The sequence below is a fragment of the Amblyomma maculatum genome, chromosome 4, assembly GCF_055883805.1.
Source record: "Amblyomma maculatum isolate TAMU_Amacu chromosome 4, ASM5588380v1, whole genome shotgun sequence".
NCBI lineage: Eukaryota > Metazoa > Arthropoda > Arachnida > Ixodida > Ixodidae > Amblyomma > Amblyomma maculatum.
Window position 1 is genome coordinate 199,129,946 of NC_139347.1, and position 25,874 is coordinate 199,155,819.

The following is a 25,874-nucleotide window of genomic DNA, read 5'->3' on the forward strand; positions in this document are numbered from 1 at the left end:
AAAGGTCACGCGCTGCGCTCACACAAATCCCCCCGACAAGAGAGCTGCCACCCTGGTCGCTGATTACAGGGATGAGGGACGACGGGCATAAGGCTTCATGCACGAGACGTGGACGATCTCTTCGGAGCGACGACGTCGATCTGCGACGGTGTGCGAGGGAATAACGCGATAGTTCACCGGAGACGTTTGTTGGAGTACTGTATAATGGCCAATCTAACGATGGAGGAAATTCTCACACAGGCCAGGAATGCGGATTGGTGTCCACAGGAGAACTTCATCACCGGGGTAAAAGGAGGGAGTTCGATGGCGTTGATCATACAGGGCTTTGCGTTCTAGTTGAGCATCTTCAGTGTTCAAACGGGCAAGTTGGCGACACTGGGCTATACGAGTGGTAAGCTCTTCGCCCAGAGATTCAGACATAGAGGAGGGAGCAAAGAAAGTAATGTCGAATACTGTCGATGGTTGACGGCCATAAACTAAAAAAGAAAGGGCTATAACCAGTAGTGCGCTGAAGAGCGGAATTGTAGGCGTAGGTGACGAAAGGTAAAACGTTGCCCCATTTCCGGTGATCAGGAGCGATATACATGGATATCATGTCGGACAAAGTGCGATGAAACCGCTCGATGAGTCCGTTGGTTTGAAGGTGGTAGCTAGAAGTCTTATCGATGGTGTTGGCTGCGCGCAGTACTTCCCCAAGGACTTGAGAAAGAAATGTCTTTCCACGGTCGCTATGAGACGATGAGGAGCACCATGACGCAAAACTATCACACGCAGGAAAAAATCGGCGACTTCAGAGGCGGCACTGGAGCGAAGAGGTGCGGTTTCAGCGTACCGCGTTAGATGGTCGATGGCAGTGACAACAAAACGGTTGCCGTCTGACGTCAAAGGGAGAGGACCAAACAAGTCAATGGCGACCGTGTCAAAAGGCACAGATGAGCAAGGTAGAGGTTGCAGTAGGCCAGCAGGAGGGATGTTGAACGCTTGCGATGCTGGCAAGACGGACATGATGAAATGTATTTGGCGACGCTGGCAGAAAGCCCAGGCCAGAAGTAGCGGCTCTTGATACGGTCATAAGTTTTAAAATGGCCTAAATGCCCAGCAGTGGGGTCGTCGTGGTAAGCCTCCATAATTTTAAAACGAAGGGGCGAGAGGCAACGGGTACCCAGCGTTGACCCGTAGGGTGATCAACGTCGCGGTAAAGTGTTCAATGGTGAAATCGGAACCGACGAAGCTGACGGCGCAAGCGACTGTTTGGGACAATTGAATTTCCACGGAGGCGAGCGATGATTGTGCGGCAGTAAGGGTCAGTCAGCTTCAGGGACGAGAAATCAGCATTGTTCTCGAGTGGAGCTGTAGCGATGGGTGCAACATTTCGGTAGCCAGCAGAAGACTGACTCGGATGGCAGGAGGGAGAGGAGACCGTATGTGGGGCCGCATCAGTAGGTCTCAATGGGCAGCGAGAGAGGGCGTCAGCGTCGAGGTGTTTTCGACCAGATTTATAAGTGATGATGAAGGTGTATTCTTGAAGACGTAGTACCCAGCGACCCAGTCGACCCGATAAGTTCTTCAGCGATGACAGCCAACAGAGTGCGTGATGGTCTGTGACAATGGTGAAGTGGCGGCCATACAAATAAGGTCGACCTTTTTGAACCGACCAAACGGTGAGGCACTCTTGCTCGGTGATAGTATAGTTACGCTCAGCTGCAGTAAGCGTACGACTGGCGTATGCGATGACTTGCTCTTCAGACACTGCGTTGCGTTGAAAGAGAACCGCGCCAATACCGTGGCCACTGGCGTCTGTGTGAAGTATGGTGGGCGCGTCAGCGTCAAAATGGCGAAGCACTGGAGTGGAAGTGAGTGCCTGCTTGAGAGCTTTGAAGGCATCTTCACATTCAGTGGACCAGGTGTAAAACACTTGGGAAGACACAAACTTGTGTAACGGGGCTGCAATTGTTGCAAAGTTCCGAATAAAACGGTGGAAGTAGGAGGCTAAGCCAAGGAAGCTGCGAAGATCTTTCTGACGTTGGGGCCGAGGAAAATTAACGACAGCCGCAATTTTTTTCGGAATCAGGCTAGATTCCTGCCTTACTGATGACATGGCCGAGTACTTTGATGGTCTTACTAGCAAAGTGGCATTTCTTGGTATTCAGCTGGAGCCCCGCCTGGGCAAGGGACGTGAGGACTTCAGTGAGACGCTGTAAGTGCTGAGCGAAGTTTGACGAGAAGACAATGATGTCGTCGAGATAACATAGGCATGTTTTCCATTTCATGCCGCGAAGCACGGTATCAATCATGCGCTCAAAGGTGGACGGCGCATTGCAGAGTCCGATAGGCATCACGTTAAATTCGTAGAGACCGTCGGGGGTAGAAAAGGCAGTCTTAATTGTCCTTGTCTGCATTGTGCATAGGGATTTGCCAGTATCCTGAGCGGAGGTCGAGACTGTATAAATACTCAGCGCCTTGGAGACAGTCTAATGCGTCATCAATATGAGGAAAAGAGTAAACAACCTTGCGCGTGATCTTGTTAAGTGCCCGGTAATCCACGCAGAAGCGGACTGAGTCATTTTTGTTTTGCGAACGAGAACCAAAGGTGAGGACCAAGAGCTCGTGGATGACCGGATTACATTTCGAACAAGCATGTCAGCAACTTGCTCCTCAATGACTTTGCGTTCTGCTGCTGAAACGCGATACGGCCGTCGTCGAACAAGCAGAGCCGTCCGTCTCTATGCGATGAGAGGTGAGGGAGGTCTTCCCTAACACTGAGGGGCACACATCAAAAGACTCTCGGTGCCGCAAGAGGACGTCTAGCAGAGCTGTGGACTGCTCGGATGCAAAGTCAGGGCTGATGGCGGCTGCGAGCGCAGAGGATGTCGGAAATGGAGGCTTAGCAGCAGGCGGTGGTGCGCTGGAAACTGTGTTGAGGGGAACGGGATCGCAGTCAAAAATAAACCCAACTGTGGCTCCTTTGGGCAATAAGAATGGCTGGAGAGTTGTATTGAGGGCCGCAACCACCCCGCACCTCCACCACTGTGGGACAGCACTTGCACAAACGTCTGTTCTTTTCCAGAACCAGCTGGCACACAGCGCGCGACGCTCCGAGCAGCCGTCAGCGATGATGATGATGATGATGATGATGGATCTATACAGATGAAAGAGGTGAAAGTTCATGCGCTGCGCTCACAATATATTTAAATGCTTTTCCCAGTTCACCGTCAGGGCGCCGCAACCGACGAACGCAAGCCTGGCTCCACTGCGCCGGGAAAACCCTTATTTTAAAACTCGCCGGTCGGCTCCTACGTTGCGCCATGGCACGCTCTTTTCTTGGGGGCCCCAAGCCTTGGGTCCCCCTATTCTAAAACTTTCTATTAATCCTTCGCCGCTCTACGCTGCCCCTATGTCAGCGACTGCTCTTCATTTGGTTTGCTGACAATATATAATAATTGCTATCATATACAAAAAAAGGGGGCGAATCTAATAATAGTACAATCCCTACGGCAGGTGGTAGACTTATTTTTCTACATAGTGCGACGACGTTAAAGGGCGAATTCTGCGGAAAATCCGGCGTTACCTGCGTTATGGGATTTGTTTGGCATGGTAGGCGTTGTGAGTGGGATATCATGACAATGGCTCTGGTCAGTTTGGTTTGGTTTGTTTCGTGGGGTTTAACGTCCCAAAGCGACTCAGGCTATGAGAGACGCCGTATTGGAAGACTCCGGAAATTTCGACCACCTGTGGTTCTTTAACGGGCGCCTTGCTTTTCGCCTCCACCGAAAAGCGGCCGCCGAGGCCTGGATTCGATCCTACGTCCTTGAGAACAGTAGTCGAGCGCCGTAACCACTGCGCCACCCCGGCGGGGTGGCTCTGGTCAGTGGCAGTTGGCAGGTTATATGGCCGAGCACAGATTGTTCGATGCCTTGTGCATTAACGGCACAAAATGACGCCACAAAAGTTTCGGGGGCCACTCTCCGCGAACTCGGAAGGCTGACATAGGGGTGGGATAGGAATCAAAATTTCAAGGCTACGCCCGGACCATGCAAGCACGTTGTTACGGCTTGGTTAAAGCAGGGCTTGGTATCTATGCCGCGTGGTCATTTACAACCTGTTATTCAGTAACGTGGTCGCTTACGACTGTATGCTAATAAGAATATGTGCGGTATTATAGAGGCATAAGTTAAGTGTCTCTAATACCTTAAGTTAAGTGGTTGGTAATTAAGCGAGTTGAGACTACGTACAGTTTACCGCGATTTGAAGGTTATCGCGCGAGCATCGACCGAGAACAAGAAGAGCGCAACGGCCCAGAACGCTCTGCTGATGCGAGGGAGGAATCAGGCCTGGTTCCCAAGCTTTATTTCCTCTTTTTGTTAAGCAGCCGCCACTCCCTTCTGGAAAGGAAGCTTTGTATTTTTTGTTTTTGTTTTAGCGGAAACTTAGTGATAGTATTGCACATGACGCATTCTTCGGTATTCTCGGAAATTGTGCGCTACGAAGCTGCATCTGCCATGTGTAATATCACTGCTGCTGAGGCAGAAACAATGAGTTGACCGAAACAGAATTTTGAAGGGCATTAAATTAAACCCGCCAAGCACCAACTTTACCTGATCTTTGCCACGAATGCTGTCATCATTCACGAAAATAACAGGTAACCGGGTGCACATTTTATCGTAATGGTCCGAAAACGTAGATAGAGAGAAAATACACTATCATCACCCCACAACCTCGTCTCGAGGGTGATGGTTATGTCATGGAACAGCGAATTCAGAGACAAGAATATGAAATCTTGATTTTTTTTCTCTTCCGAAACGGGCCACTATTCGCCTGGAACGCTAAGCTGGTCGAGGCTCGCGAGATAATCCTCAAATCACGTTAGACTATATGTGATCGAGGAACCCCAAGAGGAGCCGAAGATTGGAGCCTTCAAAGCATACGTTTAAGGACAGAGCTGAAGTGCCCCTCATAATGTTTCGAAGTAATCCTTCCCGTGCAGTGGTTGGGACACTCGACTGCTGTACCCACGGATGCGACATTGAATCCCGGCTGCGGCGGCCGCCTTTCGAAGGAAGCGAAATGCAAGGCGCTTGCTTGCTGTACGATATCTGTGAATACTAAAAAATGTCAGGGGTTTGAAATTTCCGGAACCCTCCACTACACGGCGTCTCTCATATCCTGAGTAGCTTTCGAGTGTTAAAAATCCCCAAAACAAAATCGAACCACTCCTTCCTTGAAATACCGATCATAGCTGCACGTGCTGCATCACTTTCTTTGTTGTGATGTAGGAGCTGCACATTTTCGTCTAATTATTATGGCCCTGAACATGACCTTTCAAAACGACCAAAACAACGCAGTAGATGAGATATGATGTCCTGTCTTTCACTCTAAGAGAGCGTGAGTCGCTGACGATGAAAAAATATGATTTACAGCTCGCATTCTTAGCTATGCGCTGAGGTGGAGCCTTTCAGCAATTCATCAGCTATTTGCTTTTGGCTGAGATCGCCTGTACGAAACGTAAGTACGGAGCCTTTCACGTAATCATGATCGACGGCGTCGTGCAACAGAACGTGACACGTAATGGTGAACGGCCACGGGCATTTCGAGTCAGCGAATTGTTTCGCGTTTCTAATTATGGGTCGCCGTACACCCTTTGTTCGGAGCGCATTTAGCGAAGAAAACAATCGCCGTAAACGGGACCGTAATAATGGTACCATTATTTACGCTGGCTTCGTTCTTTGGTTGTTCAGCTAAGCGTGACTGACTGAGCGCACTCGTAAAGATGACAGTTAGGGATCACGGCATTGGGCTGCTATAACCGCTGCAACCATAGGCAAAAAAAAAAAAAAAAAATAAAAGTCGTAATAAAAGAAGAAAATGCAAAAGATCGTCTCCAGATGAGCGCTATATGCCATAAAAATCAAGGTTGTGTTGAAGTTCTGCGTATATTTATGGCCGTAATAAAAAGTTTCTCCGCGAGAAGAATATTATAAGTTCATAGTGTTTTTTTTTTGCAATGTAAACAGAAAGCTAGTTTTCAGAAAACAATGGTAGGAGGAGATAATTTGCTAAATTTGATTTATGTTTAAAGATTATGGCAAGTAATTTATTTAAGCTCATGATCGAGGAGTAAAACCTGCTCAAAAACTGTTCTTCGGTTTTTCCATTAAAATTTGTGGGCTCAGTAGCAACACCACTAATGGCATTACGTAAAAACATTCATCGCTGTCATCAGCGCATCATACTTAGTTTAGACTCGCCAATCGCCTGCGTGCAGCTCGCCATGCGCGTGCACTTCGATGGCTTACTTACTGCTGCCTTAGTGCCACACCACTCTAATTTCCACTTGATTTGGCTTGAAAATCAATATGCGGAAGACTAAGGTAATGTTCAACAGCCTCGGGAAGGAACAGCAGTGTACATTAGGTAGCGAAGCACTGGAAGTAGTAGGCGAATATGTCTACTTATAACAGGTAAAAACCACAGATCTGGACCATGAAAAGGAAATAACAAGAAGGATAAGATTGGAATGGAGCGCATTTGGCAAGCACTCGCCGATTATGACTAGCAGCTTACCGGTATCGCTCAAGAAGAAAGTATACAACAGTTGCAGCTTCCCTGTACTCACTTATAGGTCTGATACGGGGAGGCTAGCCAAGAGGGTTCTGCTTAAGTTGATGACATCGCAGAGGGCTATGAAACGAAAAATGGTAGGGGTAACATTAAGAGATATGAAGCGTGCAGAGTGGGTCAGAGAAGCAACTCAAATTACCGACATTCTAGTGGAAATCAAGAAAAAAAGGGCATGGGCAGGACATGTAGCGCGAAGAGAGGATAACCGATGGTCGCCTAGGTAACAAACTGAATTCCAAGGGAAGGAAAGCGTAGCAGGGGGCGGCAGATGTTAGGTGGGTGGATGAGGTTAAGTTCGCAGGGGTCAAGTTAATGCACCTAGCACCGAACCGGGTTAATTAAAGAAATATAGGAGAAGCCTTCACCCTGCAGTGGGTAGTCAGGCTGATGATGATGATCATCCTCATCATCATCCTCATCATGAAATTACCTTGAGAATACCTTAAATCATTAGCCGATATCATCGAACAGCTATTAAGTATCGATTCAATGGTGATTGACATATGACCATATAAGGCATGCACCGAAACGCGGACACATTTACTAACGACAGTATGAGGCATTAAAGGCTTTCGCCTTAATGCTCCTAAGCCATTGCTGCAGACACTGCTTCCGTCTTCGTCTCGCAGGACTTCACTCCGTCGTCCGTGTACATCCCGCTGGCCCGTGACGCTCGCTGGCTGCACCTCGCTCGCCTCCCGCCGGGCAAAACGCCTCGAGTCTTGCTTCCGACGCGCTTATCTACCCTCGTTTTTGTGCCGATAACATGCCGCCCCCGTACCTGGCGGCTCGCTCATGTGTACTTGCGCTGTCCGGGCAAACACCAACATAAATAGGAAAAAGCGCGCGCGGTTTGAAAGACTAAAAGGGGCTCTCGACAGCGAACACGTTTCTTACACTGGCACCTCTCGTCTCCAGGGTTGATCTCCTTATCTGCCACCCTCTGTTCATACGCTTGGGTGGTTCCAAAGAGTCTACCAAAGAAGTTTGTCCTCCAGGAGCAAAATTGTAAGCTAAATATGTCTATGCAAGAATTTGAGCAATCGAGGAATCTGGGGAAGGAAACTCTCACTAGCTTAAATTTCAACTACTTCAGCGCACCTGGTGATTGGAAGGAGTCCGATGTTCAAAAAGGAATGCATCCCTGCGCTCGTGTGTGGCATTGTGAGCTGCGGCGGTGTGCAGAGTTGTGTAAGGCGCCGTCTTCAGTAAGTGTTTTCGCCGGCGGTGGTTTGAATCGCGTTCGACATCCAAGTTTCTTGTGCTTGATACCATTCCCAGGACAACGATACAACGCTTCAGTAGCCTTTTCTCTGGCCGCCGTGAAATTAATTTGTGCCAGCATCTAAACCGTGTAACAATGGTGTCTATAGAAGTTTGTTAACCCTTATTAATTTGAGCCGACAGCCCTTATCTTCTCGGGACATGTCAGTACCAGCTTTGTTGGCACATATTGTCCCACGTTGTAGGTTTAGGCATAGTCGTACGTGACAGGAGCCTCTTACAATAGTGATACGGGAGAACCGAGGTTGCCAATTACTATGGGCAACGCAAAGAAAAAAGGCATAAAGTGTGCATCCCCCTAGTAGAGGTCTTTTGTGAGCTCCTAATTGCAATATCGCGCTCTTCAAGATGAAAGGAATATTGCAGCCGGAGGCTGTACGAGTGCGAAAGTGCTATTTCGTCTTTTTTCAAGGTTAGAAGACAATCAGACGAAGAGCAACCTACAGCACGCGTACTGCCAGTAAATTTAGTTTTTAAAATAATCGCAACAGTGCGTTAAGCCCAAAATATAGCTACACATGCGTGCTATGCAAAGGACCAACTAACTAAAACAAGAATGTTTCGTAAACGCTATGCGGAATGTCCTCCGCAAAAATGAAGCGATTGCACCTTGTCAAATTTCTGAAAATAAATGAAGCAAATATACCGTGAATAGTGAGCGCAAACTGCTGCCGAGTGTTTAGAAATGAAAAAGGGTTCGCACAAACATGGTTGTAAACATTACGTTGTCTCCTGCACAGACATGAGGAGTTTTAGAAGAGGATGCTGTATAAGTTGCAAATAATTCACTGGAACATGGAACGTTCCTCATCCGTTTCTCTAGCATCTTAGGTGCCTCTAATTCGCTCCTTGCTCCCACGTTGTTTTCTGGACGCTGTTTGTATTCCAGCACATTTCAATCTCACGAGGCAGCAGTTTATATAGTGCTAGTGCGAGCGGGTGCAGCCCTAGTGCTATTTGTTTGTCTTTGCCTTCAGCGTTAAGAGGGACTGTGGACACGAAGCCCGCATTATATTTAGAGTTGGTTCCGAATTTCTCAGCAATCTTTCCTATGGTTGCATGAGCACGCAATAAGGCGCTCATTTTTCACACGTCTGTCTGTGATGTGAGACTGAACGTTTTTAAACTTTTGATGACTACAGCTATTTACGGCTTGCACAGCTCGAGTTTCAACTATCTTGCACACAATCTCTGCGAACAGCTTATTTATCTTGCTCAGGTTATCGTTATTTTATCAATCCTATTAAGTCCGTAATGTTGGTGGTTACCTACTGCACCATGTGACCCATCAGATGTTGCTCTTCGGTGATTCCAGCATAGCTGGAGATGGAAAGAAAGAGGAAGGGAGGGAGACACAAGAAAGAGAAATAAAGACAGATCGAAAGAATGGATAAAGAAGGAAGGAATTAAGGAAGGAAAGAAAGAATGAAACAAACAAAGAAAGAAAGGAAAGGTTGCTGGAAGTCTGCTTGACACTTAGTTTTATACAAGTGGGATAATTACCTATACTTAACGGTTGCTTTCTGCCTACTTTCCCATACATACGTGCAAAAAGTCGCCCCGACGTTTTGCCAGCGGGCTTGATGTAATTGACGCAGAACAGCTGACCTTATAGTTAGCTTGACATTGAGGGCAAGCTTACGGTTTCTGAACACTGCCCACAGGCTATCGCAACGAATAGTTTACAAACATAAAGAAACATTAAACTTGTTTCAAATAGACTTTGTTTAAGTACACATGAGGGAAGCGCAGTTTGGGTACGCGTTAAACATAAAGACAGCGAAGAGAGCAATATAATGAAAAATAAAATTACTTTGCCGGTAACGGACACGAAAATAGCAGAAAAGTTGTAAGAACAATAACAAGGTTGATCTCTTTCACAGGCGACAAGCACTGCCTCCAAACTGTTTAATAATATAGCACGAGCATCAGGAATTCCATGAGTAAGCGCCTTAACATTGCGGACAAAATTGGCGAGGGCTGGCCCGTACGTAGAATACACCAGCCACAGAAAGCATAAGAATGCGGCTTTTGTGCAGTTTTTCCAACACCTTTCATTTCTGCTTCTCGACGTTTGGAAATGATGTAAAAGATTCCTGCTAGAATGCACTGCGAAATGTTTCGAAACGTTAGAGAAGAAATATTGTTACAACCACTGACAGCAAGATGAATAAGTGTCAAATGGTTTAGCATAGCTAAGCCCTGACGATAATGCAGTAGCCCCACTCACCTTCGTTCCTTATTGTTATTGGGCGGCAAGTCGATGAACACAGAGAACAGAGAGATAGCCATTCACCGAGACGATTTTAATGAATGGTGGCGGGCCTAGCGCTAGCGCTCCAGCCAGTGCCACTACCTGGTTCCTCTTTCTCCGTAACATAACCCGGGGCCACCGAGCGATCGTTCCGATCGTGGTAGAAGAAGCCTGCCGATGTCGATGAGATCCATGGCGCGACAATGAGTGTTACGGGATGGTTGTAGATAGAAGACGAAGAAGAAAGAAGACAACGACTTGCCGCCACGATTCTTACCCGACGAAGCCTCACCCAGGACGATTTCGGACAACAGGTCGACACGATCCGACGGCCGAGACGACCCAACCACGCAGCGCATGGCATGGGCAGAAGTGATATCCTTATGTGTGGGGGAATCTTGGGTCGTTGGGGTTTTTGGTTGTCATTTCGGGTCACCGGTGTCATATGGTCGATTAGCTCTCTCGTTGTGTCTTGTGTTCGTGCGGGTAGCCTCCAGGTCAATCTCCCCTTCGTCGTGTCTTAAGGTCGGATCTGATGACTTCTGGCGCTGTACTATCCATCACATGCGCACGAGAAATCCCCAAAAAGGCGTCCACACCTGTGATCCGCATCACAGGTGTGGATGTCTTTTTGTGATCTCCCTTGTATTATCTGATGGGCAATGTAGAGTCAAAAGTCATCAGATTCGCATAAACTAGCCCGCTAACAAGTTTTACATGTGGTCGGAGAGGGGGGACGGCACAGTGAAACGGAGAGGTCGCGTCGGGACCGGTAGGCTGAGGCATAGCCATACGATACCTTTGAGATCTTCTGCCGACGGCGCAAGAAGACACAGGGCGTCGAAGCTCCGGGCCTAGATGAGGAGTGATAAGGACTTTGCCCAGCACCGCCACCAAGATGTAATGGAACGGCAAATCGATGAACACAGAGAACAGGTAGATGCTGACCGATCACAGTCAGATGATTTTAATGAATTGCGGCGGGCCTAGCACGACCGATCCTGGCCATGCCACTGCCCGCTTCTTCCTTGTCTGTAACAATAATATTGTTACCGGGAAACGCGGGACCAAAGTGATGTGCTCACTGACAAAGACGACGACCGAGGAACGCGGGCACGACGAAGCGTTGAGAAAGAGGACGACGCTGACAGAGCGCATACTGCACGGCTACTGAAGTCGCCTCGAGTTCAGCCCATCGCAGTGCTGTTAAGTACATCCCCATAACATCTTAGTGGAGGTCGCGGGTTCGACACAATCTGACGCTGGATCTCCGCAGTGGCCGTCACCTCGGAACCGTCACGATGAGAACCGACGCGGCTCCATTTACCTCCGCAACTCCCACTGTCGTCGTAGCCCACCCCCGTGACCCTGGCCCATTCTGCGGTACAGATGAGGTCGATGTCGAGGACTGGCTTTCGCTTTATGAGCCTGTTAGCCAGCACAACAGGTGGGACGCCACGCTGAGGCTAGCCAATATCATCTTCTACCTTACTGGCATGGCACGCGTGTGGTTCGAAACACATGAAGCAGATATACCCTCCTGGGATGTTTGCAAACAAAAACTCCGTGACCTGTACGGAAAACCGGTTGGCCGTCAACTCGCCGCCAAGAGGGACCTCACCACTCGTGCACAGACGTCTACCGAGCCTTATATTACGTATATACAAGATGTTCTGGCCCTCTGCCGAAAAGTGGATAAAGACATGACAGAACCAGATAAGGTGGGGCACATCCTCAAAGGCATAGCCAACGATGCCTTCAATCTACTCTTTCGGGACTGTTCCACGGTTGACTCCGTTCTACACGTTTGTCGACATTTCGAGCAGGCCAAACACAAACGCATTGCACATCGCTTCAATCGGCTCCCTAACACTGCCCCTAGCTTCACGTGCGAGGACCTGCCAACTCTAAGGCAACCTTCCAACACTGAAAATGTGACTCGCATCGTGCGTCGTGAACTGGAAGCGCTCGCTCCTGCTGCATCCAACCCGCCCTCCTCGGACAGCAACCTAACGACGATATCCCTCATTCAGGCCATTGTTCGTCAAGAGGTTGCCAACTTGGGCGTCCCCTATAGCCACACCGTGGAACAGCACAGTTCGAGCCCCGTCCCTTCCATGGTCACCACCGCTACGCCCCGCAACACCTACATGCCACGCTACCGATACCGCAATCCTGATGAGTGGCGCACCCCTGACGACAGGCCGATCTGCTTCACGTGCTCACGTATCGGCCACATCTCTGGCCACTGCCGCAGCCGCTGGACATCACCACCTCGACGTTTTCCTTACGTTGACCGCTACTCCGATTACGGTCACCGCCGTTTCACGCCTCGTTATGAGCCGCCCCGCACCGATACCACTCCGCCTCCTCCTGTGTCCAGTCGCTCTTCTTCCCTGCCAGCCCGCCGTTCCCGTTCACCTCTTTCTAGCCGCAGTTCTTCGCCGTCCTCTGCAGGCCGCTTCACGGAAAACTAGCCAATGCAGCTCCCGGAGGTGACGCTGCATTGGTACCCCGACCTGGAAATCCTCTATTGCCCATTTCTTCGCCCCGTAACCTCCTCTCCCTGTTCGTGGACGGTGTTCCCGCCTCTGCCCTCATTGACACTGGTGCCCAAGTCTCGATCATGAGCTCATCATTTTGCCGCCGCCTCAAGAAAGTACAGACCCCAGCCGCATCGCCCACCGTTTGTGTTGCCGATGGCAGTACTGCTGCCGTCACTGGGTTGTGCACTGCCCGAGTCACCCTTGCCGGTCATCACATCCCTGTGTTATTCACCGTCTTCAACCATTGCCCTCACAATGTGATCCTCGGCCTTGACTTTTTAACGGCCCACTATGCCCTTATCGACTGCTCCAACGGCCTTCTTCGTTTGGACCTACCTGTCTGCTCAGAGCATCCTCCACCTACACCCCGCCTTCAATCCACCGAGTTTGCTCGCCTGCCCCCTGACTCTGCTGTTTACCTACCTCTGTCACCTTTCCCGCCTGTGCCTGACGGTGACTATGTTGCTTGCCCTATCACCGAGGTCTTTCTCGACCGCAACGTCGTTCTTACTCATCTCATCGAACACGTTACACAGAACAGCACCTACCTTCCTATCCTGAACTTCAGTCTGTCACCCCAAGTCCTCCCCGAAGGAATATCCCTTCCTACCTTGTCCCCTCTCACAGACTGCACCATTTGTGCACTCACTCCTGGCCCACATTCAAGCGTCCTTCCAACAACCGTACTCCACACCACAATTACCGACCCTATTTCCGCAATGATTGCCTCTGACCTCAGCCCCGAACACGCTCAGGATCTGCACAACCTTTTGTTATCCTTCTCCGACATTTTTTACTTTGCTGCCGGTTCTCTGGGCCAAACGTCGGTTGTGACTCACCGCACTGACACCGGCGATGCAAAACCTGTACATCGGAGGCCTTATCGTGTGTCCTTTTTTGAGCGCCAAGTCATCCAGCAGGAGGTCGACAAGATGTTGGGCAGATATCATCGAACATTCGAACAGCCCCTGGGCATCTCCTGTCGTGCTTGTTAGAAAGAAAGACAACAGTTGGCGCTTTTGCGTCGACTATCGATATCTGAACAAGATTACAAGGAAAGATGTTTACCCGCTGCCGCGAATAGACGATGCCTTGGACTGTTTACATGGAGCCCGCTACTTTTCCTCCATCGACCTTCGTAGTGGCTACTGGCAGATCTCTGTCGACGAACAAGACCGCGAGAAGACAGCTTTTGTCACACCCGACGGACTTTACCAATTTAAGGTTATGTCTTTTGGACTTTGCAGCGCCCCTGCTACGTTTGAACGAATGATGGACTCCGTACTCCGCGGCTTCAAATGGACGACTTGTCTATGCTACTTGGATGACGTGATTGTCTTCTCGCCCTTGTTCGAAAGCCATCTTCGTCGCCTTTCTTCCATCTTGGCACTTTTCCGCCGTGCCGGACTTCAGCTGAACTCAAAGAAGTGCAGTTTTGGTCGCCGCGAACAAGTGCTTGGCCATTTGGTGAATGCCACCGGCGTGCAACCCGATCCCGACAAAGTTCGCGCTGTCAGTGCGTTTCCATCTCCCCGTTCACCCCGTGATGTCTGCAGCTTTATAGAACTCTGCTCTTATTTTCGCCGGTTCGTCCCAAACTTTGTAGCTGTTGCTCGTCCTCTCTTCAATCTGCTGAAGAAAGGCGTTCCTTTCTCATGGGGACCAGAGCAGGCTAACGCATTCTCCACCCTCATCGCTGTTCTCACCAATCCTCCTGTGTTGGCCCATTTCAACCCGTCTGCCCCGACGGAACTTCGCACCGACGCCAGTGGCCACGGGATTGGTGCCATTCTTGCACAGCGACAACGCGGCCAACACTGTGTGATTGCCTACGCCAGGCGTCTCCTGTCATCAGCGGAACAGAACTATTCTATTACGGAACGGGAGTGCCTGGCTCTCGTTTGGGCAGTTGGAAAATTCAGACCCTACTTGTTTGGCCGACCCTTAACTGTAATTACCGATCACCACGCCTTATGTTGGCTCTTTTCCCTCAAGAATCCTGCTGGCCGCCTCGGCCGCTGGGCACTGCGCTTGCAGGAGTATACCTTTTCCGTTGTATACAAATCCGGTCGGCTCCACCAGGATGCAGACTGTCTGTCTCGTTATCCCGTCGATTCCCCTTCCTCTACTGACCATGAGTCGGACCCCTGTGTCTTCTCTATATCGGACTTTTCCCACATAGCCGACGAACAGCGCTTGGACCCAACCCTCAGTTCTCTTATCGACCGCCTCCGCACAAACAGCCGTGACTCTTCCCTCGCCCTGTTCTTTCTTCATGGGACGACGCTATACCGCCGCAACATGCGACCTGATGGCGCTGAGCACTTTGGAGTTGGAGTTGGAGTTTATTTTCTTTCTTTCTTTTACAAGAAAGGGGAAGCCAAGGCAAAAGGCGGCAAGCCTGACTGGGCCTTGGCTCCCAAAACAGATAACAACAGACAACAGCACACACCTCTAGTGTATACAAAATAAAAAAAAAACATTATGCAACACTTATATACGATATGTAAAATATATGCATACATGCAGTATTCATTGGATATATACAAATCAACAGATCATGCTGTCAATAACATAAATATTTACACTAAAAGCAAAAAATATTTACACAGAAAAGATTACATATGAGAAAAATACAGTTACTACCACCATTGCAATTATAGGGGATATTAATTTAAATATTGTTTTAAGTTCTTTTTAAATACCCTAGGTGCCAATGAAAATTCCACATTTGGTGTGTTGTTGATTAGGGATGGCACCTGAAAAGTTAATTTCTGTTTTCCATAGTTGGTTCGGGTAATAGGTACAAGTTTTTTTCTTGTTCGCAGGTCATACGTTACTGTAGATCTATCAGGTAGAGTAGTATACAGCCTATTATGGTGAATGTACTGCAGAAGACGAAAGTAGTAAATCTGACTGGCGGCTAATATGGCATATTTTTTAAATAAGGGTTCTGTAGGCAAGTCGCGCGGTATACCGTAATAACCTTCAATAGCTCGAAGAGCTTTTTTTTGAAGAACAAGCAACTTATTAATATTTGTAGAAGTTGTGGTTCCCCATATGAGAATACAGTATGTTAGTTTGGAATAAAAAAGAGCATAATAAATTGAAATTTTTAACCAAATGGGTACCAAATTAGAAATTCTGTAAAGACATCCTACAATTCTACTCAAGTATTTTACTAAATTTAAAATGTGCGTATTCCATGAAAGGTTTTCATTGAACCAAACGCCTAGAAACTTGTGATTCGTAACTTGCTTTATAACGTTGCTGTTATATTTAATTACTATACTACATTGAAGAGTGGTGTTGATTGGCCTAAATATAATGTAGGTAGTCTTATTAAGATTCAAACTGAGTTTATTTGCCGTCAACCAAATCTCTAAATTGTTTAAATATTCATTGACCGTAATTTCTAATCTAGACAAGGCACAGTCGGTAAAAAAAATATTGGTATCATCCGCGTACATGATCAAATCAGGTGAGTTAGGAATATTTGGGATATCATTAATATACACTATAAATAACAATGGTCCCAAAATTGATCCTTGGGGAACACCTTGCCGTATAACCATGGTCGTTCCCCAACACCTACGCTCTGCCGTTCTCGAACAAATGCACGACGCCCCTAAAGCTGGTCACCTTGGCCTCTCACGCACATACGACCGCATGCGCCGGCGTTTCTTCTGGCCTGGACTTTACCTCTCTGTCCAACGTTATGTAGCCGCTTGCGACCTCTGTCAGCGTCGGAAGAAACCCCCTGTGCTACCACCTGGACACCTGCAGCCGATTGCTATCCCGAGTGAGCCATTTTCTCGTGTTGGCCTTGACCTCCTAGGGCCCTTCCCCGAGTCCAAAACAAATGGATCGCTGTGGCCACCGATTATGCCACGCTGTACGTGATCACTCGCGCCATTCCAACCAGCTGCGCCACAGGCGTTGCTTATTTCCTTTCGCACGACGTCATACTTCACCATGGTGCTCCCCGTCAACTACTTACCGACCGTGGCCGCTGTTTTCTTTCCCGAGTTGTTGAGGAAATACTTCGTTCTTGCTCCGTGCGGCACAAGTTCACCACTGCTTATCACCCTCAGACGAACGGCCTTACGGAGCGTATTAACCGCACACTCACCGACATGCTCGCAGTGTACGTATCCGACAGTCATCGCGACTGGGATATTAGTCTGCCATTTGTCACCTTTGCATATAACTCTTCGCGTCATGACACTGCTGGGTACTCTCCATTCTATCCTTTCTTTGGAAGAGACCCCTTACTGCCCTTCGACACTTTGCTTCCCGCCGCAGGCCCCGTCACAACCTATGCCCGCGATCCCATCGCCCGAGCCGACGCTGCTCGCCAGATTGCTCGTCACAATCTCACCATCTCTCAAGAAGCTCAAAAACACCGCTACGACGCCCGCCACCGCGATGTGCACTATCCTCCCGGATCTCTGATGTTGCTCTGGCATCCGTGCCATCCTGTGGGGCTGTGTCAAAAACTTCTGCCCCACTACACAGGTCCTTACCGTGTACTACGTCCAGTGACCGACGTGACCTATGAGATTGCCCCGCTCCACCCAAAGTCATCGACTGCTACACCCACTTCCGAAATCGTACATGTCACCCGCCTCAAGCCATACTACTCCCACGCCTAATACGCACCGGGACGTTGCCTTTTGCCGAGGTGGGTAGTGTTACCGGGAAACGCGGGACCAACGTGATGTGCTCACTGACAAAGACAACGACCGAGGAACTCGGGCACGACGAAGCGTTGAGAAAGAGGACGACGCTGACAGAGCGAATACTGCACGGCTACTGAAGTCGTCTCGAGTTCAGCCCATCGCAGTGCTGTTACATTAAGTACATCCCCGTAACAATATGTTCTATTGAGCCATTATCGTGCGACTCAGTGAATTCCGCGTCATGATTCTCCTCCCCGGTGAGGGTTGTTGCCGTTCAGCAGTGTGGTAGCCTGCGTCAGACACTCCGAAGCAGCCCGAATGTGCTCTCCGTGCCAACCCGAGAACGCTGACGCAGCCGGTTTAACACGCGTGAAGGCTACGCTAAGGCGGATGTTCTGCATTCATTCTAGTGTCACACATCTTCATTGGGAGATAGTCGTAGTCTGCCATCTTGTGAGAATGACCACCCGAAACTGAAATAAAGCCCTGCTTTAACCGAGCCAAGCGAACGTGCATCCACGACTGAGGAATAGCGTCTCTGACTAGGGCTGCTAAGGTCCGAGCGGATTTGATTTTCATTTACAAAGTGCTGCCGCAATTGGCAGCTCTTGCCAATGTGGCCATGACATGTGCTGTCATGAGAACACAGAGACCAAAGAAACGAGCTTCACTGCATACGAGACTAGGAGGCTTCATGCATAGATAAATTTTTGCTCAGAAGGCGATTAGCAATGGTACTGCGCTAAAAATTGTTCTCAATATTTCGGTTGCATGCAACCCTTACATGCGACTGCTGGGGGTCTTAGATCCCTCTTTGATCCCTCTTATTCAGTTCACGGCTTCAGACCCGTGGATTGCCTAAATATAGACCCTGGCTACCCACCAGGTCACGGCCTGTAACTCATGCCATAATTGTCCTCGTTTATATTCTCACTGTCTGTATAATTCTCTCATTGTCATGAACTGTCAGGATCATTCTTTGTTACTGTTTTGGAGCATTGCAAACTGAGTCCCTTAGATGATAAGGAGTTTTTGTTTATTGAAGCAGGCTTGTTATTGCCCTAAACCAGTTTTTAACCCTGCACTGATTGCAGATCAAAATATTTTCTGCATTTTTACTTTGCCTGTAAACACACTTCACTACATATAAGCTCAAGGTTAAAAGAAAGCTTAAATGTAATGATATAGCCAGAATATTTCTCGTGCAAACCTTTAGCTGCTCCTCTTACTCTTGTTTTCCCCTAGAACAAGATTTCCACAAACTTCTGACGGTTTCGTCAAAAACATCATTATTAGGTTACCATGCCTTTTTCTTTGCTGACTTAACTTTTCCATTTTTAAGGGAGATATAGTTACGTAAATGGGCCATCTCATTTTTCTTTAGATTTTTAAAGCCTTCATAGTTTAATGTGAACGTCTGTTTTGCTCTCTCTGTATTCTTTTGGCCTTAATTTGGTAATGCTTGAACTGTAACTTCTTATGTCGTTTCAGTGCTGGAAACTGCAACTTTAGCCCGGGGTAAAGAAAATCGTACAAGGGTTGCTCGTGGCGCTTACCGGTACCCGGAATCTACGGCAGAAATATGGAGGTTAATGAAAGGCTTCAACATATATTAACAACAATGAAGCGTGCTATGGAATAGAAAATGATATGTTTAACGTTAAGATAGAGGAACAGTGCAGAGTACATCAGAAAAAAAAAACTCTTGTCAATGATATTTTAGACAAAATAAAAAAAATGGGCATGGCCGTGCAAGTAATGGAGGTAAAATAATTAGTGGTCGCCGAGAGTGACAAACTCCAAGGGATGGCGAGCGTACAATGGTGGCAGAAAGTTAGCAGGGAGGATGAGAATAGAAACTCTGTGGGGATTAGGTTTGTGGAGCTGGGGCAGGACCAGGATATGAGAGGCCTTTACCTTAGAGTTGATGTGGCCAAAGGGCTCCTTCTGCTGCTCATAATGATGATGTAAAGATTTCAATGTAGCTTTTCTGAAAAATGAAAATATTGTTTTATCTTTTGTACACGAATTGCACACGTTAGAGCCTTGACTAGCACCTAATGAAAACGGTTGATTCGATAACCTTCCAACAAAACAATTCTGTCTTCCATTGGAATCTAGCGTGCGAGAGACTTTCCACATAATTTGTTTTCTTCAATCCTCTTGCACTTAAGTTCCCAAATAATCCAGATAATCTAGGATCAAGATCAGATTCAGTAATATTGTCACGACTCAAAGAGCCTTAGACGTTCGAGTAGGCGCTGTGCGGACGCAGAACGACGTGCAGACAGACCCATGAAGCGTTCTCCAAATCTTCGAACAAGGTCAGGCCCGAGCGCTTTCCACGCGTCAACAACCACTTCGCCGTCGGTGCGGCACAGCGCCGATGCCACGCGGTGCTAGGCATGTGGCATTATTGTCCGCCTAAAAAAGTAAGCATCACCTCTATGCGAAAAGTGTTATGCACACACATAAAAAAAGAAACAGAAAAAGGAACCGCACAATCGCTCCACAAAGAACCGTTACACAACCTTGGCAAGATCGTACACGGTGAGCTGGTGAACACAGCGTCGATGACGCTCAGTCCCGCGAAAAGTAAGGCTTGATCCTTACCACTTGCACGGCTTCGGGCCGCTGACGCTCATGAGCCACTGGCGTAGTTCCGCCAGGCACAACTTCGTAGTTCACGTTGCTTTGGCGGCGGAGGACTCCAAAATACGGGTGCAGAAGCTTTTTACACAGGCCATCGCGGCGCACCGGTGTCCACATCCACACCTGGTCACCCAGTTCGTTGTGCACGTCCCTGTGGCAAAGGTTGTAATGTCGGAGTGATGTTTAGCTCGTTCGTTGCCAATCTTCGGAGGGGCTGAAGCCTCTCCAAACGTGGTCATTCGGCAGTGAACAAGCAGAAGACGATGATCTGATGATGGTCAGGAGGAGATATATATTTACAGAAGCAAAATAGTATACATAGGCAAAGTTACAGCAACAAGTCGCACAGACAACTGTAACTTAAAAGAAAATGAAGACTCTCACACAGAGAAGTCACTTTACAAGCCCTTACTTTCCTACCGAGCGTTTCGGTTAAAGCCTGGGGGGTCTAAATACGTGCTAAGCACGGAGCCTCAATCTTGACTGTAGAACATGGTCCGAGGACAGCTTTTTGATACCAGACATCAACAAAGACCCAAGGGAGGTCACCTTAGGTGATCCGCCCCGAAAATGAAGCAGCCAATCAAATTATTTAAAAACATGCCACAACCCCAGTGGGTTGGGAATAATCTCGGACCCAGGTCCTTAATTACGTCAAATAAAAATACAACATTCAACACATACTCTTTCCACTCGCCGGTCCCCAAACCCTCTCACACGGCGTTGTCTTTCCTTCCTCTCCCCGGCGTGTTTGCGACGCGACCTTGCAGCTGACGCCTTCCTGGAAGAAACGCCGCGGGGGATCTAGGGACTAGGCCACCCAGCCGTCCCTTTCAAGAAAAGGAAAAAAGGGGGGGGTGGACAGCACCGTCCCAGAGAACTGTAGCGTCGCCGTTGCTCGCACCCGATGAGCCGCTGCGTGGGGGCTAAGTGCCGCGCCTATTGTCGCCTTCTACATGGTGTTTAGTGAGCGCTTGGGACAGGGCGAACGGCTTCGCTAGCGGGCTCTCTCTGCATCGATGTCTGGCGACACAGCGGGAAGCCGCCGGGCTGAGTCGCTGCTTGGGAGGCCAAGGTTCGCTCCTATTGTCGCCTTCTGCGGGACGTTTAGTGAGCGCTTGTGGCAGTGCAAAACGGCTTCATTATCCGGGTCTCTCTGCCCCGATGTTTCGCGACACAGCGGGAGATCGCTGGGCGAGCCGGCCGTACAGTGTTTCGTAGAAGCGTGCTGCTGTTGTTCCCTGCCGATAAGGGCGCGTCTGCCGTCGTTTCCTCGCGATGCCTTTGGGGCGAAAGGACGAAACAAACCAGGTCTCCCGCGCGCCCCGCGAGCCGCGGCCAGCACCCGAGTAGAGGGGAGAAAAGGAGAAACAAAACGCTGGCTCCTTGGTCTCGACGCGCGGAGTTTCGACCGCCAGCTTGACTCCACGCGCGAGTCGCTTTTCAATGCGGCCTTACAGTCGCGCATCGGCAGCTTGTTGTCCCATGATGTGCAAGCGGGTTAGCTGGTATGCTTGTTCTGCGTGTTCCACGAATTGGCCAGCGTAATAGGTGATTTCGTCGTCACCGCATGGTAGCATGGCGTCTAGCATAATGCGCACCTCCCTATCATACACAAATCGGACTGAGTAAAACGTGTTGTTTACTGCCTCGCTGCATTTTAAGCAAAGATGATGTAAGGTAATATTTTGTCCAACGTCTTGTGTTCGTCATCGACATACATTGAAATCATGTCTTTCATAATCGTATTGAGCCTTGTTACGTTTCGCCACCGACAAGTGGGACAGCTGACGCGGCCACCGCATAGCAACAGGCAGAACCACGAGCGGATCGGCCAATTTCGGCGCCGTCCATCGGCCGCCCAACGCTTCTTCCCGCGGGCAAGTCTCGACGGGATCTTGCCACGCGCCAAATGTGTGTGCGTGCGTTTGTGTGCAAACGCCGGCCAAGCCCAGAGCTCGAGGGAGAGTGCGTCGCCCTCGCCCGTCTGCAGGAGGTGGTCGGGCCACCTGCGATTGAGTCATCTAGTCTTGTCCAAACTTGTTGAGCTCTCTCTTTCCCTGTGGGGGCTCTCCCTTTCCCTGTGAACTGGCAAGCCTATAAAAAACCGCAGCAGACTCCGCTGAGACACAGACTACTTTGACGCGCCGTACAGACGACGCTAGCCACCAGCTGTGTGAGAGTGTCTGCATTCTCTCCGGGTCAGCTTCTCTGCTCGTTCCCTCATGATGTTGTAGTAAAGGTTGTTTTGTTAGAAGGCGCCTCGTCTTTGCTGGGATCGTTGATGCCTTCCACCGAGCCACGAAGCCGCCAGGCCAACGCTACCGAAGGGCCGCGAGCCGCATGTAATAACTGCTGGGAGCGGTGCGATACACAGGCGTGCGACCCAAACCTAACAACTGGTGTCAGCGGTGGGAGGGCGCACGCGACCCAAACGTAATAGCCTGCTCAACATCGCGGTACATTGATGTGTCTGCCATGGTCTTATTGAGCCGTTTTGTTAGGCCATTCGTTTGCGGGTGGTAGGCGTTAGCTCTCCAATATTCAGTATGGCTCAGTGTCAGGACGTCCCTTAAGAGCCGAGCGGTGAATGCCTTTCCCTGGTCAATCATTATGGTCGACGGGGCGCCATGTCAAAGAACGATATCGTGCATAAAGAACTCAGCCACTTCGGCACCAGTACCGCGCGAAAGGACCTTCTTCTCGCCGAAGCGGGTGAAGTGGTCCGTGGCAACTACGATCCACATGTGGCTGGTCGATAACAAAGGAAAGGGCCAAAGGAAATCTATGCCCAATGTATCGAATGGCATCTGTGGGGGCTCAATGGACTGAAGCATGCCAGGGGGTGGAAGCGCAGGTTTCTTATGCCGCTGGCATTGCCGTAACATTCGTACGTAATGCTTGACGTTGGACGCAAGCTGTGGCCATTAATAATTTTGGCGGACTCAAGAAAGTGCGCGTGTAACAAAGATGGCCTGACGTCGGTTCGCCATGACATGCAAGAAGGACTTCATCTCGTAGATCGGTTGGTACGATTAGCAGGTAAGGCTTGGCACTGGACGCAGAATTCTTTTTGTAAAGGACACCACTCCGAAGATCGAAGGACGAATGTCCACGAGCTAGGGGCCGGGGCATAACCGGGTGCCCCCTTGGAGATGATCGATAAGCAATCAGATGTGTTAGTTGCTCTGAGGAAGCTATCGTCGTTCATGGTGTCTTGCGAGGGGGTTCGACGGGTGCGTGTGAGAGGCTATTAGCGTCTGCATGCTTCCGACTGGACTTGCAAGTGATAGAAAAAGCGAATTCTTGCAATGTTAATGCCCAACGATCTAAGCGACCGCAAGGGTCTTTTAAATTCTTCAACCAACACAAGGAGTGATAGTCGGTGACGACACGGAATGGTCTTCCATATAGCGACTGTCGAAACTTAGCAGCGGCCCACACTACCGCCAAACATTTTTTTTTAGAGAGATAAATTCAGGGCGCGCAGGCCAATGGGTCCCAGCACGACCTCACTGAAATTCAAGTGTTTATGCTTCTCAGGATCATAACACTGGCAGCCCGGCCATTGGCGATGGTCTGCACTGCCGGGTCCTCCGAACGCAGCAGGGTCTCCCAGTCTTGCCAGGTCTTCAATTGCTCCAGGCCCCACGGAGAAGGGTACGCCGGGCAGTGGGAGCGGATGTGGAGGGAAGAGGCAAAGGGTTCTGGGCAAAGGGTACAAGCAGGAGTGTGGAAGGAGCGATGGAAGTAGGAAAGGGTAAGGTGTGAAGGAAGAGCGTGTGTTTACCGTCTACGCCATAGTGTTCCGTGTTTATTGTCTAGGGAGGGGTGGGGCGGGGGTAGAGCTGGCGCGAGGCCCTATAGGGCTGCGTCAGCTCGCTGCATGCGCGCTCGTTCGTAAATCCCGGATTAGAGGCCACCTGAGCTCGATTTAAAGAACCTCGAGCCGAAAGGTTGGCAGTCTCGTTTCCGGGATTCCCGGAGTGCGCATGCACCCATATCAGCTCCACATGGCGGGGCAAGGGTGCATCGGGCGAGTCCAGTATGCTAAAAGCAGGGACATGGACTCGACCTTGTGTAAAATTGGCTAATGCAATGGCAGCTTCCTCTGCAGCTTCTGGGGAAGGGTCTGGGGGGAGAGGTAATGTAATGAGAGGGGATGAGGAGGAATCCACCACGGCTGCGGTGACTTTATCACCAGTGAATGCAGCGTCCATCAATACGGCGTCCGACTCACCGCCGTAATATCGGTGGAGCGCCTTTGCACGGGCTCTGCGGCGTTGATCATGGTAGGATGAATGCATATTTTTCTGGAGTGGCTTGATAAGTAGTCCTTAGTGAATGTGTCGAGGGATGGTCCTTAGCCGTTATCCGGATTCCAAGGGAGTCTAGGATATACTGTTCAGTGCATGTTTGCGTGAGTCTGATTTATTAGACCTGTCGGTGGGCCTCCACGAGCTCCCCAATCGTGTTGTTAGACTAAGGCATAGCAATCTGTCTATGGGTGTGTTGAGGGGAAGGTGAAGTGCGACCTTGTATGCCTTGCGGATCAAGAACTCCAAAGCGTTTATGTCATGTCTGGACAGTTGTATTGTAGCGTAAAGCACGCGGCTGAGGACGAAGGCATGGATGAGGCGACAAAGGTCGCGCTCCTTCATGCCCCAATAGTGGCCCGAAACTCTGCGGATGAGTTGCGATATCGCGCCTTCAACCTGCCTGAATTTCTTTAGGATGGCGGTGTTTTTACTGTTGCTCTGGATGTGTCGGCCCAATACGCGGAGGGTTTCAACCACCGGTAGTTCAGTAGTAATAGGGGAGCGGGGAGAATGGCGGTTCTTGGGGCGGATGAGCAGCAGCTCGGACTTATCTGGGGACGAAGACAATCCGATTCCTTGCGTAATTTTCGGCCTGGGCTGCTGCTTCCTGTAAGGTGTCTTCTATACCGCCATCACTGCCGTACGGGGTCCACAGCGTGATGTTGTCAGCATAGAGGGTGTATTCAGATGCGGGATGTCTGACAGTTTTCAGGCGAGGGAGATTAGGCTGAAGTTAAACGAAAAGGGAGAGAGGACGGACTTTGCGGGGCGCCGAGGCTTTGAAGCATGTAGGAGGAGGAAGAATGAAGGCCGAAGAGTACCTCAGCCGTGCGGTCAGTGAGGAATGCTCGAATATAAGTGTACGTTCGCGCACCTACATTCAGTGTGAATAGGGCAGTCATTAATAGAGTCGAACACTGAGCTAGTTGGTCACACGTCTCTTGGAAGAAGGCAACAGAGCAGGTAACAACCCAAAGCATAAGAAGGACACACAAACAAAAGGACAACTCTGCACTGACAACTTCTTCTTCTCCCTCGTTATAATGGTACATACCCACAGTGGGGTTTCGGCCAGAATTGGTTGTAGATGACATAGTATAGTTGATAATGTCGATTTGACTGTATATATTGACAAGAAACCGCACATCTTTTCCCTTCACTTCACGTCTGCAGCCAACTTCTTCCTTGTCTTTAACATCCTGCCGGTTTGCGCAAAAATTTTAATTCCTTCGTCAATAAAACCACTGATGGCATAATGACACATTGGTCTCCCAAGTCACAGATTGCACATGCTTCATAAATTTTCCTTACTAACTTCGCCTTCATCCTTTTCATAACCTCAACATTGTGAAGGTCAGCCGGACATTTTTGGTCTTTACAACCAACGCAGTCATTGCAGTGCATAGCGAGATTAGTGCCAGACTTGTCCGATATTGCCATAGCGTGCTCTCTAATCCTGTCATTGAGACATCTTCCTGTCTGTCCAACATATTTCTTTCCACAATGCAAGGGAACCTGA